This window comes from Lepus europaeus, chromosome 17, assembly GCF_033115175.1.
Source record: "Lepus europaeus isolate LE1 chromosome 17, mLepTim1.pri, whole genome shotgun sequence".
In the NCBI taxonomy this organism is placed as follows: domain Eukaryota; kingdom Metazoa; phylum Chordata; class Mammalia; order Lagomorpha; family Leporidae; genus Lepus; species Lepus europaeus.
Genome location: NC_084843.1, coordinates 8896041 through 8911213, shown reverse-complemented (window position 1 = coordinate 8911213; position 15173 = coordinate 8896041). Strand labels below are relative to the sequence as shown.

Sequence of the window (15173 nt, the reverse complement as noted above, 5' to 3'; positions counted from 1 at the left end):
TGGGATACAACAAAAAGCAGTGTTTAGAGGGAAATTTATAGTATTTATGGTATGTCAAAAAAAAAAAAGTCTTAAGTCAACAATCAAAGCTACCACTTTGGGAAACTAGAAAAAGAACAAATTAAATGCAAATGCATCAAAATTGTGATGCTGCACCTCTCCCTCTCCTCTTCCTCCTGCTTTGAAAGCAGATGTGATGTCTGGAGTTCCAGAGGACATTTTGTGACCAATAGGCACAAGCACCAGGAAAGACCCTGAGGGTCTCAGAGAAATTGCCTGTACCTTAAGCTACTATAGCAAAACCATCATTGCCTCCCTCAGACGGCTCTAATAGAAGGAAAGTAAATCTCTCTTTAAGCCAGTGTTAGTCATTTATGGTTTTCCGGGAATTTCAGCCAAGTCCATTCTCAACTGGCACAGGCACTACGGGAACACCTGGACTCTCCGTGGCCACTTTCTGGGATAACCAAGCCTAAGTTCCTGGAAATCACCGTGCCCTTTAGACTGGGACAGTGTCATCCCTGCAACAAATTTTCCCGAACTCTGGCTCTGCAGGGAAACTGTAGGAAGTGCTGGCAGCTCAGAGAACAGAGACCCAGTGTCTCATCCGCTTCCCTGGGATGCATGGGAGGGTAGAGCAGACGTGCAGACATGACCAGACACCCCACACAGCCACACAACAGCAAAGCAAGGGCTGAGGAAGGGAGGGAGAGAAGGAAACCAGTCCTGAGCAGTCATCAGGGGCTGCTGCAGACCAGTGGTGGTCCCACAGCAAGGTCACCCACCACGTCCTGCTACTTCACCCCTCCCCCACCCTCAAGCCATCAGGAAAGAATCCAGAGCAGGAGGGAGCCTGAGTGTGACATTCCATAACCTCAGGCTTGCCCAGGACCCAACAAATCCAGAGTGAGCCTGTCTTGGAAACGATAAATCTTGGGGCAGGTGCTGTGTGGCATAGCCGGTGAAGCTGCTGCCTGCAAGGCTGGCATCCCGTGTGGCCACTCGTTCGAACCCTGGCTGCTCCACTTTCGATTCAGCTCCCTGCTACTTCACCTGGGAAGCAGTGGAGGATGACCCAAGTCCTTGGGACCCTGCACCCCTGTGGGAAACCCAGAAGAAGCTCCTGGCTCCTGGCTTCAGCCTGGTCCAGACCTGGCCATTGTCGCCATTTGGGGAAGGAAACAGCAGATGGAAGACCTCGCTATCTGTCTCTTTCTCTCTAACTCTACCTTTCAAATAAAGAAATCTTTTTAAAAAAAAAATCCAAAGTCAGCATCCTATGGATAGTAAAAGGATAGTAAGGGAATATTATGAACAACTCTAACCTACAGGAAATGGATCAATTCCTGGAAGGATACCATCTACAAATCACATAAGAAAAAAATTGTCTGAATATAAAGAAATTACTAAAGAAATTCAGTCAGTAATCAATGAAGTTTGAAAACAGAAGCATCAGACATACATAAGCTCCCTGGGAAACTCTACCAAACATTTAAGGGACAAATTATACCAATTCTCTACAGCATTTTCTATAAAACAGAAGCACAACTAATACTTATTCTTTGAGGCCAGTATTACCTTAATAATAAAACCAAACTCGTTACAGGAAAACTATAAACCAAAGTCTCATGAATGTAGATGCAAAAATCTTCAACAAAATACTGGTAACCTGAGGGGCAGGTCTTTATGGTAGAGAGTTTAGCCACCACTTAAGACACCTGCATCCTGCCAGCTCCACAGCTCACTAGGCTGATCCTCTGCCTGCGGCACCGGCATCCCATATGGGCGCTGGGTTCGAGTCCCGGTTGCTCCTCTTCCAGTCTAGCTCTCTGCTGTGGCCCAGGAAGGCAGTGGAGGGTGGCCCAGATCCTTGGGCCCTGTACCCGCCAGGGAGACCAGCAGGAAGCACCTGGCTCCTGGCTTCGGACTGGCACAGTGCGCCAGCCGTGGCGTCCATTTGAGGGGTGAACCAATGGAAAAGGAAAACCTTTCTCTCTGTCTCTCTCACTAACTCTGCCTGTCAAAAAAAAAAAAAAAAAAAAAAAAAAGACACCTGCATCCCACAATGGAGTTCTGGTTTGAGTCATGGCTACTCCACTTCAGATCCAGTCTCCTGCTGATGTGCACACTGGCAGACAGCAGATAATGGCTCAAGTACTTGAGTCCTCGCCACCCATGTGGTAGGCCCTGACGGAGTTCCAGGCTCCTGGCTTTGGCCTGGTCCTGTCTTGGCTGTGGCAGGCAGCTGGGGAGTGAACCAGTCAATGGAAGACACCTTTCTCTCGCTGTCTCTCTCTCTGCCTTTGAAATTTAAAAAATATATAAAAATATATTAGTATATTAATGCAATTATATATAAAAAAGAAATATACCACCACCTCATAGGATTTATCCCAAGTGTAAAAGGATAATTCAACATTAGAGAATTGACATAATCTCTCATAATAAACTAAAGAAAACAAATCCTATGAATATATTGATAAAGAAAAAAGCATTTGAGAAAATCCAATAATCATTCGTTATAAAAACTCTCAGGAATAGAAGAAAACTTCCTCAATTTGATAAAGAACATCTATAAGAAATCTATGGCTACCATACTTAATCTTGAGAAACTAAGTGGTTTTCCCCAAGATCAGAAACAGGCAAGGATAACTCCTTGTATATATTCACCATCAGTCTGGAAGTCTGAGCTAACATAATAAGAAAAGAAAATTTTAAAATATAGATTAGGAAGGAAGAAATTATCTTCCTTCTCAGGCAATTTTAACTCTAAACTGAGGAATGCAAAACGAAGGAGGTAACATAAGAAAAAATGGATGGCCCCAGCCTGCAGCACTGTCATCCCATATGGGCACTGGTTCGAGTCCCAGCTGCTCCACTTCTGAACCAGCTTCCTGCTAGTGCGCCTGGGAAAGCAGTAGAAGATGTAGAAACAGTAGAAGATGGCCCAAGTCCTTGGGCCCCTGCACCCACATGGGAGACCCGGAAGAAGCTCCTGGCTCCTGGCTTCAGATTGGCTCAGCTGTGGCCATTGTGGCCATTTGAGGAATGAACCAGCAGATGGAAGACCTCTATCTCTAAAAAATAAATCTTAAAAAAATAAAAAATGGATGTGGCCTTGGGTTTAGCAATGACTTTTTAGATAACAACACCAAAAGCATGTATGTTGTACTTCACTAAAATGAGAAATACTCTCTGCAAAAGATACTGTTGAGGAACAAACAAGTGACAGACTTGAAGAAAATCTTTGGAAAGTACATCTGATAAAGGACAGGTATCTAAAACATGAAAAACCTGAAAACTCGACAATTAGAAAACTCAGTTAAAAATGGGCAAAGAATTTGAATGGGTATCTGCAAAAATGATAGCTGGCAGAAAGGTTTATGAAAAGATGCTTATGTCATATAATTGGTATTCCAATTACATAAAAATGTCATGCCATTGCCACTCTATTAGGATGGCAAAAATCTGACATCAAATGCTAGCAAAGATGTGGGTTAGCAAAACTCTATTTATCACTGGTGGTGATGCAACATGGTGTACAGCCACTTTGGAAAACAGTTTAGCAGCATCGTACAAAACTAAGCATATTCTTACCATACGATCCAGTAATCCTGCTCATTGGTATATGTCCAGAAGTGTTGAAAACCTGACCACACAAAAGCCTACACAAAAAGCTTATAACAGCTTTATTCAAACTACCAAAACTTGGAAGTAACCATGATATCTCTGACAGGTGAGTAGATTAAAATTAAAAAAAAAAAAGGGGGGGGGCCAACCCTGTGGTGTAGTGAGTAAAGCCATCGCTGGTAGTGCCAGCATCCCGTATGGGTGCCAGTTTGAGTCCTGGCTGCTCCACTTCCAATCCAGCTCTCTGCTATGGCCTTGGAAAGCAGTAGAAGATGGCTCAAATCCTTGAGCCCCTGCACCCATGTGGGAAACCAGGAAGAAGCTCCTGGCTGCTGGCTTTGGATCAGTGCAGCTCTCACTGTTGCAGCCACCTGGGGAGTGAACAAGCAGATGGAAGACTCTTTCTCTCTCTCTCTCTCTCTCTCTCTCTCTGCCTTTCAAATTAATAAAAAAATAAATCTTAAAAAAAAAAAAAAAAAACGAAACCTGTGGCATTTCCACACAATGGGAAGAGCATAGGAGCCATTTTCAAGCCATGGGAATATGTTTAAAAGCAAATTGCTAAGTGAAAAGAAGTCAGTCTGAAAAATCTGCCAACCATGTAATTCCTACTAGAAAAAACACCTGGAAAAGCAAAGTATGGAGAATATCAGTGATTGTCAGGAGTTCCAGGCACTTATGGGGAAGAAGAGAATTTTTAGGGCAGTGAACCTATTCTGTTTGATACAGTGATGATGGACACAGTCTTTATCCCTTGTCAGAACCTGTAGAAGGTATAGCACAAAAGTGAATCACGGAACTGGCACTGTGGTGTAGCAGGTGAAGCCGCTGCCTGCAGTGCCGGCATCCCATGGGGCACCAGTTTGAATCCCAGCTGCTCCACTTCCAATCCAGCTCTCTGCTATGGCCTGGGAAAGCAGTAGAGGATGGCCCAAATCCTTGGGCCCCTGCACCCGCATGGGAGACCCGGAAAAAGCTCCTGGCTCCTGGCTTCGGATTGGTCCAGCTCCAGCCATAGCGGCCGTATGGGGAGTGAACCAGCAGATGGAAGACTTTGCCTTGGTGAAACTTGGTGGGAGGAATATAATATGGGAATTCCCTGTACTTTTCAGTTAATATTTTTCTAAACCTAAAGATGCTCGAAAAATTAAGCTTATTATTTAAAAGGAAACAGGATTTTATATTGATTATATGTTGAATGGTAATATTTTGGATACACTGGATTAATGTTCTCATAGCACGAAAGCTAAGCTAATAATCACCTGTTTTCATTTTTTGAGCATAGTTCCTGGAAAAACATAAATGGCACCTGTGACTGCACTCGATCTTTGTCATCAGTGCTGCTCTGGAACCAGGTTCTTGCAGCTGCAGGGTACTCTACCGCCCAGGTCTCTACTCGTCTCTACTTCCTGGCCCTCCACTTTGGGGTCATTTCTTGAGCGTTGCTTTTTAATGTCTTGGTAACACATCGTAGTTCCTTATTTGTTTTAGGGAAGTCATCAGATCTTCTCCATAGTCCAGCCTCCTGCACCCATCCATCTATGTGGCACTCTGGCTTACACAACTTTCTCTGGCTAGCAACAACTCTGATTGGGTCACTTGGGAATGTCTCCCACATTTCTGCTTAGATCACATACCCAGTTCACTTCAAGAAGCACTTCTTCCAGGAAGTCCTCCTTGTTCAATACTACCTCACAATAACGTCTATTGGTTTCCCTCAATACTTAGCATCCCAAGTGTATCACACACTGGATCACACACATTTCTTGCCTCACTGCAGAGCTGTAAGCTCAGAAAGGTAAGGACTGTTTCCACTCTGACGCGCCAAGGTTAGGTGAGATGGAATGCGCTGCAGATCATGTGGACATCTCCCTCGTAGCTTCTGGGTGGCCCTGAACACGCCACTTAACTCTCTTAGCCAAATAGTTCCCATGTGTGAACTGGGATAACAACAGTATTACCTCATAGGATTTTTTTTTTAAGATTTTATTTATTTGAAAGCTGGAGTTGCATAAGAGGTGGGTGCAGGGGCCCAAGCACTTGGGCCATCCTTTGCTGCTTTCCCAGCTGCATTAGCAGGGAGCTGGATCAGAAGAGGAGCAGTCAGGACTCAAACCAGAGCCCACATGAGATGCCGGCGCTGCAGATGGTGGCTTAACCTGCTGTGCCATAATGCTGGACCCCTCTTAGGATTGTTGAAAGATCAGTGTTTTGTGTTCAGATACTATAAGAGGCAGTTTTATTTTATCTGCTTAAATTTGTTCTTGGGGCCGGCGCTGTGGCGCAGCCAGTAAAAGTTATGGCCTGCAGTGCCAGCACCCTGTAAGGGCACCGGTCGAGTCCTGGCTGCTCCTCTTCCAATCCAGCTCTGTTATAGCCTGGGAAAGCAGTAGAAGATGGCCCTAGTCCTTGGGCCCCTGTACCACGTGGGAGACCCAGAAGAAGCTCCTGGTTCCTGGCTTCAGTTCAGATTGGCACAGCTCCAGCAGTTGCAGCCAATTGGGGAGTGAACCAGCAGGTGGAAGACACCTCTCTCTCTCTCTCTGCCCCTCCTTCTCTGTGTAATTCTGACTTTAAAATAAATAAATATTTTTTTTAAAAAAATAAATTTGTTCTCAGACTCCTATACAATGGACACAGCAGGCTAGGTGCTATTTCCAATGCCAGAGGTCACTCTATGAATAAATTGTCAAGTTCATTTCACGCTGAGTTTAAATGAGAAGTGGTTAACAGCACTTTGCCTGCAAGAGCCATCATCTCATAACTAGTCCACGACTTCTTAAGGATTAAAGAGTAGGTGCGTGAGATACTCATTAGCAGTCACTTCTGTGTTTATTACAGTCAACGGTAATAAACAACTCAGGCCATCTCTCACTTATGTTAAGCCAAATTCCAGTGTCGCTCATGATTTGTTTCGACCTGATTTACTATCAGAACGTTTCCTGGTTTATGTCCCTGAACTCATATTCATTTTATTCCCTCCCTTTCTCTTATCAGGAAAGAGAAACAGTTTACAACGTGGAAAGCTCACTCAGAATTGCATTATTTTCCTTTAAAAAAAAAAAAGACTTCTAAAACCCTTTCCTCACATGAGAATAAATGAGACACTGCCCTCTGGCCCTGCACACAGTAGTTGCCACATGGTCAGTGGATGTAAGGGACGTGGGTAATGCAATGCCATCAGGTTGCAGGTGCGGGCAGGATTTAGCTGAGTTAGTACCGTGAGTGTCACATCTGGGTGGTATGACTTAGTATTTTTAAATGATACCATGATTGCTTTGGAGAGCCAGTGAATACTAATGTGTAGACTGAAATTCAGTGCTTTGGTATTAAAACCATTTTCATAACCTGATACTTGAAATTCTTTTATTTTTTTTTCAAAGTATAAGCATATATGTACTTTTTTAAAGATTTATTTATTTATTTGAAAGGCAGAGTTACAGAGAGGCAGAGGCAGACAGAGAAAGGAGGAGAGAGGGAGAGAGAGGTCTTCCATCCTCTGGTTCACTCCCCAGATGGTCACATTGGCTGGAGCTGATCTGATCCAAACCAGGAGCCAGGAGCTTCTTCCTGGTCTCCCATGTGGATTCAAGGGTCCAAAGACTTGGGCCATCTTCTACTGCTTTCCCAGGCCACAGCAGAGAGCTGGATCAGAAGAGGAACAGCCGGGACTGGAACTGGTGCCCATATGGGATGCCGGCACTGCAGGCGGCAGCTTTACCCACTACGCCACAGTGCCGGCTATTTACTTCTACAGCTTATTTTATTTGGGGATGATGTGAGCTTAGGGTTAAAGTTTCAAGCACTTCTTTGTACACGGCGCATTTTGGGGAGGACAGATTTAATTCCTAGTAAGTAAGATGCCAGGTCATAATTAATCACCATATTTTCTTCTCTTCACATTTTTTTAAAAGAACTAGAGACAACCCAGTAGGTTAAATGATGGCTTTGGGCGAATGTGGTTTACATACATGGTGACAAGTGTCTTGAATATCAGAAAGCATCTTCATTAGTTTGTATTTCAACATTTGTTTATTGTCAGCTTCCCTGTCACCTGCTGAGCAGTTAGGAACATAGCTAGCATGTGACCGAGCTCTTAAATTGGAGTAAAGCTCGAACTCTCCATTGTTAGCAGTAGGATCTGGCTGAGTGCCACACCAGCTGAGGATGAGACAGACCACACTCATCCAGTCTCCACCTAGCAGGGCTCATGCCCTAAAGGATGCTGCTTCTGACTGCACTGAGACGGGTGCGTCTGTGAAACCAGACCCTTCTGGTTCCTGTCTGCAGCCATGCAGCGCTGGGTCCATGTTACCTGCCAACCCGACTATGAGTTCAAACCACCACACAGTGTTCTCAGTCTGCACCAGTGATGACGCACAGACACGCTTGTGACTGCTCCGGTTGCCTTAGAAATCAAGGCCAGGCACGCTGAAGGGCCAACAGGAGACAGCTGCAAGTAGGAAGGAGAGCCAGAAACTTTCATGGCTGGCGACCAGCACCTGGCAGGATATAGAATGAGAAATTAGCACCCTGGTAAGCTGCTGGGGAGAGCAGATGCTGTATATAAAGCTGGCCATTGACAGGGCAATGGCTAAAGACAAAGAGCCAGAGGCTACGGGGAGAGAGTATAGCCGGGACCTATCAAAGAAGCAAAGACAAGTGCGGGCCCCTCTCCCAACCTCCCTTGCTGACAGACTCACAGTGGCTGGACCTGAGTCCAGCAGAACAGTGAATGTTATTTTCCTTCTACTTTATTTATTTTTTAAAGATTTATTTATTTGAAAGGCAGAGCAACAGAGAGAAAGAGACAGATGTTCCATCTGATGGTTCATTCCCCGCGAAGAAGCCAGGAGCCTGGAACTATCCGGGTCTCCCACCTGGGTGACAGGGAGCCAGGTACTTGACCATCATGTGCTGCTTTTCCAGGTGCATTAGCAGGAAGCTGGATGGGAAGCTGAGCAGCCGAGATTCAAAACCAGCAGTTAGGTATGGGAAGCTGATGGTCGTAAGCAACAGCTGAAGCCACAGTGTCAAAAAACCAACCACCTTCCCTGCATTTTAATGCTCCCATCTGGGAGCAGACAGCACAGGGATGAAAATACTGTGCCCTGGAGCAACACGGGCACGTATCCTGTTTCTGAGATGAACACTGGGCCTTGAGTAAGACATTCAACCTCTCTTGGCTTCAGTTCTTTTTACCATGAAATGGATAAACCTCATAAGGCTTGGAAGATTAAATAAACCATTTAAGTTCACAGCGAAGTGCCTAGTGTATAATAAACTCAACAAACATTGCTATGGAAACTAAGAACGTCAGAAAAGAGAAGTATGGGTCTGTCTTTTTAAGAAAACTAACATTACTTAAAAAACAAATAGACTTTTTTTCCACTTCTGTGTTATATAATCCTTCTCTTTTGTTGCTAAGAGAAGCCAGAGAAAACAGAATATTTATAACACAGGTTGCTAAACATAGAAACTGTTTGCTAACTAATCAGATGAACAAATAAGGTCTCCAGGACACCTAAAAGTGACTGTACCCTATCTTAAGTGACAGATCCCTATGTGTTATGTTTTTGCACTAAAAATTTTTAAAGCATCTCTAAGGGTTTTATTATCTATTTACGAATGTAAGACTGGCAAGAATCATGAAACATTTAAATAGCTGCTGCTGGAAATGAATGACAGCTTATAAACCACACTCATGGCTGGTGACTCTACGCTTTAGACTCACCAACTTTGAAACCTTTTCTCATCAAACCCAAGTTCTTTGTTGCAACTCAGCCTCTCCCCACACTGTTAAAGGTGCTTCTGATAGTCTAAACCTCAAACATAAGGTGGCCTTTTGTTTCCACTTTTATCAATCTGCATTCCTTCCTTGCCTCAGGGAAAGACAAAAAGTTGACAGATCATAGGGTTTTGCTTGCAGGCACAGGGAAAATGCCTTCCACCATGTGAAAGTGGGCCCCCAATGAACACTCAGATTCAGTTCATACAGGGCATGTTTGCAGCTGCCCTTCTCCAAACTCCAGAGTAATTTCTCTCTCTGATCTTCTAGACTGGCCTGGGCCCAGCACACTCAAGACCCTCAGATTGCAATGGGCTCCCAGTCCCCACTAGAAGATGAAGGTGAGGACGTACACTCAGCATCAATTCAGGAGCTAACGATGGGGTCATAAGGAGTTCCTCAGCAAAGTACAAAGGGCTAGAGTGGTTCGCGGCAGAGTGCTTGGCCTGCCACATGTAGTGCAGCATTCGGCTCAGCGGGCACCAGCAGAGATGGCAGGACAGCATGGCCTGTCCCTCCTAGGGCTCAGGCTGGTGAGCAGCACTGTTACACAACAGCTGGCACAAAGGAGGAGAAGCACCGTGAAAGACAGGGGTTCTATCTGAAAGCGTATGTGGATGGTCCACGGAGATGACAGCTGAAATCTAAAACCAGTACACGTGAGCACCACGGAGCTGCTGGCATGTGTGTGTATGTGTGTGCGTGTGCATGTGTGTGGAGCAGATGGAAGGGCAGAAAACACGCAGGTAGCAAAGAAAACACGGAGCTGAGGAAAAGCTAGCACGGCTAGAGCAGAGGGAGCCTTCTGGCGAGGTCATCAGGCCGGGCCACGGACGCCATGCTGGGATTGGGGGTTTTCTCCTATGAGCAATGGGGCACTAACCCAAGATTTTCTGCAGGAAAGGGGCACACTTGGATTTATGCACCAAGAAGATCACTCTGGCTGCAGTGATTGGTCTGGTAGGCATCAGGACAGAAGTGTGGATTCAGGGAACGAGTTTAGCTAGGCTGCTGCCTGAGGGTGGGGTGCACCACAGACAGGAGGGGTATGCTGGACTTAGGAGTAAAGAGCTGGGAAGGGGGAAATTGAAGAAAGCAGCAGCGGGCGTGTCCCTGGGCAGCATCCAGGTCTGAAGTGGAGAGGCGAGGGCAGGGCAGTGCCGTGCCCACGTGCCTTGCCTGTCTCCTTCACCCCATCCCCACTCTGGCGCTGTGCCTGACACATGACAGGCCACCACATGGAAAGACTGAGAGCATGAATGTGACAGAGCTCTACCTTAAGTCACTCTTTTCTCTGCTATACTTTACTTTCCTGTATTACATTTAAAACACAAACCAAGGCATCAGATGAAGGAGTGGCCATGAGGTAGAAAGAGAATTGGGACATTCAGTCACTCAGGAATATTCAGACGATGGCTAGGACAGTCAGAGTGGGGGAGGAGCGAGGTGTAACCTTAGCCACCAGAAGAGAGGGTGGAATGGTGGCCTCTGCTCAGTGCTGCTGAGATCAGCTGTGACAGTAGCAGAGGTGGGGCCTCTGAATTGTCTAGATCCCTGGGGACCTAGACAGGCACTGTCTCAGAGAAGTGGTGGGGACAGAAACCCAGCTCAGGTGGACCGAGGAGAAAGCACGGGGTGGGAACATGGGAGGGACCACAGGACGACTTCAGCTTATGCTGTGGAGAAAGCAGGAGCGGAGCAGAAGCCAGAGGTGCAGGTGTAGCGGGGCGTTTTCCATCCAGACGGTGCTTCAAAAAGTTTGTAGAAAATAGAATTAAAAGATAAGTTTATTTTGGTGCAAAACATTTTTGGAATGCACACCTAGTTTTTTCACAATACACATTTTCCAGGAACTTTTTGAGGATTCCTTGTCCTGGAGCCTATTTTTTGTGCTGATGGGAGTGACCCAGTAGAGGGGAGAGTCTGGTGGGGCAGCAAAGGGAATTTGACAATCACAGACCTGAAGTTCTCAAGCGCAGATGGAAGACTGCAGCGCTGGTAGGCGAGAGGGGACAGGTGCCAGGGGGCCGCGAAGTCAGTGGAGGAGGAGGTGCTCCTGTCTTCCTGTTTTCTGTGGAAGTCTAAGGCAGAGTGCAGACAGGAGAGGACACTGGGCGAGGACATGGAGGTGTCAGGAGAAGACAGGGAACAGCGGAGAGACCATGAGCTATGGGCTGGGAGAGCCGGGCAGGCCCCTTGAGATGCAGACCTCAGAACTAGCATAAAGGACTCCCAACTGAAAAAGTCCAATTGCTCCCTCTGACGAGAGTTTAGGTGGTGGCCACTCTTCAGCAGTGAGAAAACTGCTGGCCCAAGAACTTCACCAGAATGAAACACTTAATAAACTTCAGGCCATCTCTCTCTCTCTCTTTTTTTTTTTTTTTTTTTTTTTTTTTTTTTTTTTTTTGACAGGCAGAGCGGACAGTGAGAGAGAGAGATAGAAAGGTCTTCCTTTTACCGTTGGTTCACCCTCCAATGGCCGCCGCGGCCGGCGCGTTGTGGCCAGCGCACCGCACTGATCAGAAGCCAGGAGCCAGGTGCTTCTCCTGGTCTCCCATGGGGTGCAGGGCCCAAGGACTTGGACCATCCTCCACTGCACTCCCGGGCCACAGCAGAGAGCTGGCCTGGAAGAGGAGCAACCGGGACAGAATCCGGCACCCCAACCAGGACTAGAACCCGGTGTGCCGGCACCACAGGCGGAGGATTAGCCTGTTGAGCCGCGGCGGCAGCTAGGCCATCTCTTTTGATTCCTGGTCTGCTAAAGCAGAGGCATACTACTATCAAGAGTACCAAAAAATGATGGCGCAAATACGAAGTGGCTCCCACGTGGGAAACTGCTACACCCAAGGAGGAGGAGGAAGAGAAGAGGGCAGGAGCTGCTGAGACATGGCACCACGCCATGCCCAAGAAGGAACACAGCCACTAGAGAAACATACCCCGCGCCGAGTGCCCACGGGGCCTCAGCGACCACAAAGAATCCCAAGTGAAATTCTGTCCCCCAAAGCAGTAACGCTAGAGAAGGGTGAGTATCCTGAAAACACACAAGTCTGACCCCAAAAAAGCACAAGATAGCATGGGCCAAGGAACATCAAGATAGAATGATGCAAGGGCGAGAGCTCACCGGACAGAGGCAGGGTCACAAGGACACTCGGCTGCTCCCGAGCCACACCTCTCCTCCCCCAGGTCCCCAGGGGAGAGCTGGGCGGAGGAAGAGCTTGAGTGGGTCACAACTTATCCAATTTTTCAGCCTCACCAGGAAGCACTCACAGAAGTGCCATTCTAATAAAAAAATCAAGAGGAAAAAATTAAACCACCACTCCAAAGGGAGGTCCTGAGTTTGCCACCATTTCTGAGAAGTCAACTAGAAAAAAATTAAGTTAACGTTCTTGATTTTTAAGACTAGCATACTTGTCATTAAGCCATTAGTGCAGTGAAATCATATGCCTCTTTATGTCTATCAAACTGGCACAAAAAAAACCAACCAAGTTAAACCACAAGCAGGAGCGTCTCGGCTGCTGTGTCACTACCCCAAAACTTGGTAACTTAGAATAACCAGTGCCTATGTCAGAAACGCAAACCTGAGCAGTTCTGCCCACAGAGCACCAAGGGCTGTGTGGATATATCTGGACGATGACGAGCCGGTCGGCAGGGAAAGCCAGAGCCCGGGCTTAGCCTGTCCCTCCCCCTCTGCTCCCTCCATGTGGTTTCAAGCCCACGTGGTAGCTGAACTTATTATGCAGTGACTCAGCACTCCAAGCATGTGTATTCCAAGAGGACTTTTGGAAGCTAGGCTTCTTATGACTTAGCCTCTGAAGTTCCAGAACATTCTGTCATAGTCTGCTGCTCAGGTAGGTCATCGGGACCAGCCCAAATTCAAGGGGAGGCAAAGACTCTTCCTCTCAAAAAAAAAAAAAAAAAAAAAAAAAAAAAAAGTGGCCATTTTCCAATCTACCACTCTGATTCTCTCAATCCTCTTGTCCCACACCTGTATCCTTCAGTATACTTCCGTTACTCTTTAAACAGAGCTCATAAAACGAGATTTTTCCTACAGAGAAACCTGCGTTTGCATGAGCCAGGAGTTGATCTCAACCAGAGAGGCCTTGGCTTCCTCTCTTCGCAGTAAACACAGGCAGAGGGCATGCAAGCCTGTTACAGTTCCTGTGCAGACAACACACCTATATCCCCAGCTCACCTGTCAACAGGCCCAAGGCCGACCCTGTGAGAGACCCTGGCTCTAAGACGTAGCCCCTCCGTACCCCAGGGGGTCTGCAGCCTGGAGAAGTGAGCAGTGCACACAGAGCAGCTGCACGTGTCCAGCTGCAGAGTATCCGAGTTTGACTGGGAGGAGGGCAGCAATGTGCAGGGGCCGAGGGGTCCGAGAACGCGCCTTGGACGGGAACTTCCTCGACAGGCAGAGCAGACAGGAGGAAGGCATAGCCGTAATGCCTACCACGATCTCAGCCACCTCAGCACAGAAGCAAGGCACGGCCCTGGGCCTAGAGAGACCCAGTGGGCAAAACGGGTGAAGACAGGCAGGGGAACTGGAGGAAGAAGGCACAGTCCCAAACGGCGCAGCGCCAGAGAAGCAAGGCTCTGGGGATGAGGTCAAGTTTCATTTGTGAAAGAAATTGTGTATTTTTTTTTTTTTTTTCATTTCAGAAATTTAAAGAAGTGGCTCATAGTCTCCCTGTCTAGCTAACCTCTGTAGATAATTTTTTTTTAATGGGACATGAGGTCTGGAGCCAGGTCATACTGGCCCTCTATTTGTTATTATTTTCTAGAGATGTATTTGTTTGTTTAAAAGGCAGAATTACAGAGAGGAAAGACAGAGAAAAAGATCTATCTGCTGGTTCACTCCCCAAATGGCCACAAAGGCCAGGCTGGGCCAGGCCGAAGCCAGGAGGCTTTAACTCCATTAGGGTCTCTCATGTATGTGACAAGGCCACAAGTACTTTAGGTCATCTTCCACTGCTTTCCCAGGGGCATTAGCAGGGACTTGGATCGGAAGTGGAGCAGCCAGGACTTGAACTAGTGTCCATATGGGATGCCGGCATTGCAGGTAGAAGCTGGTGTCACAACACCCGTCACAATACTTTTTAAAAATAACTAAAGGGGCTGGCGCTGTGGCATAGCATATAAAGCTGCCTCCTGTAGTGCTGGCATCGCATATGGGCCTTGGTTCAAGTCCCAGCTGCTCCACTTCCGATCCAGCTCTCTCCTATGGCCTGAAGAGCAGTAGAAGATGGCCGAAGTCCTTGGGCCCCTGCACCCACACAGGAGACCTGGAAGAAACTATTGGTTCCTGGCTTCAGATTGGCACAGCTCTGGCTGTTGTGGCCAACTGGGGAGTGAACCAGTGGATGGAAGACCTCTCTCTCTGCCTTTCCTTCTCTCTCTGTGTAACACTGACTTTCAAATAAATAAATCTAAAAAAATAATAATTTAAAAGTACAAGTTTAGATGGGGCCAGTGCCATGGCATACTGAGTAAGCCACTACCTGTGGGACTGGGCATCCCATATGGGTGCTGGTTCTAGTCCTGGTTGCTCCACTTTTGATCCAGCTCTCTGCTAAATCACCTGGGAAAGCAGCAGAAGATGACCCAAGTGCTTCAGCCCCTGCGGCCACGTGGGAGACCCAGAAGAAACTCCTGGCTTCTGATTTCAGATCCCTCTGGCTCCAACTACTGCAGCCATTTGGGGAGTGAAATCAGTGGATGGAAGAACTCTCTCTCTCTCTAACTCTGCCTTTTAAAT

General features: G+C 46.9%; 1 pseudogene; it reads left to right on the top strand.

Moving 5' to 3' along the window:
• The first annotated feature begins 3720 nt into the window (after positions 1-3720).
• On the top strand, positions 3721-13041 carry LOC133776336 (uncharacterized; annotated as a pseudogene).
• The last annotated feature ends 2132 nt before the right edge of the window (positions 13042-15173 follow it).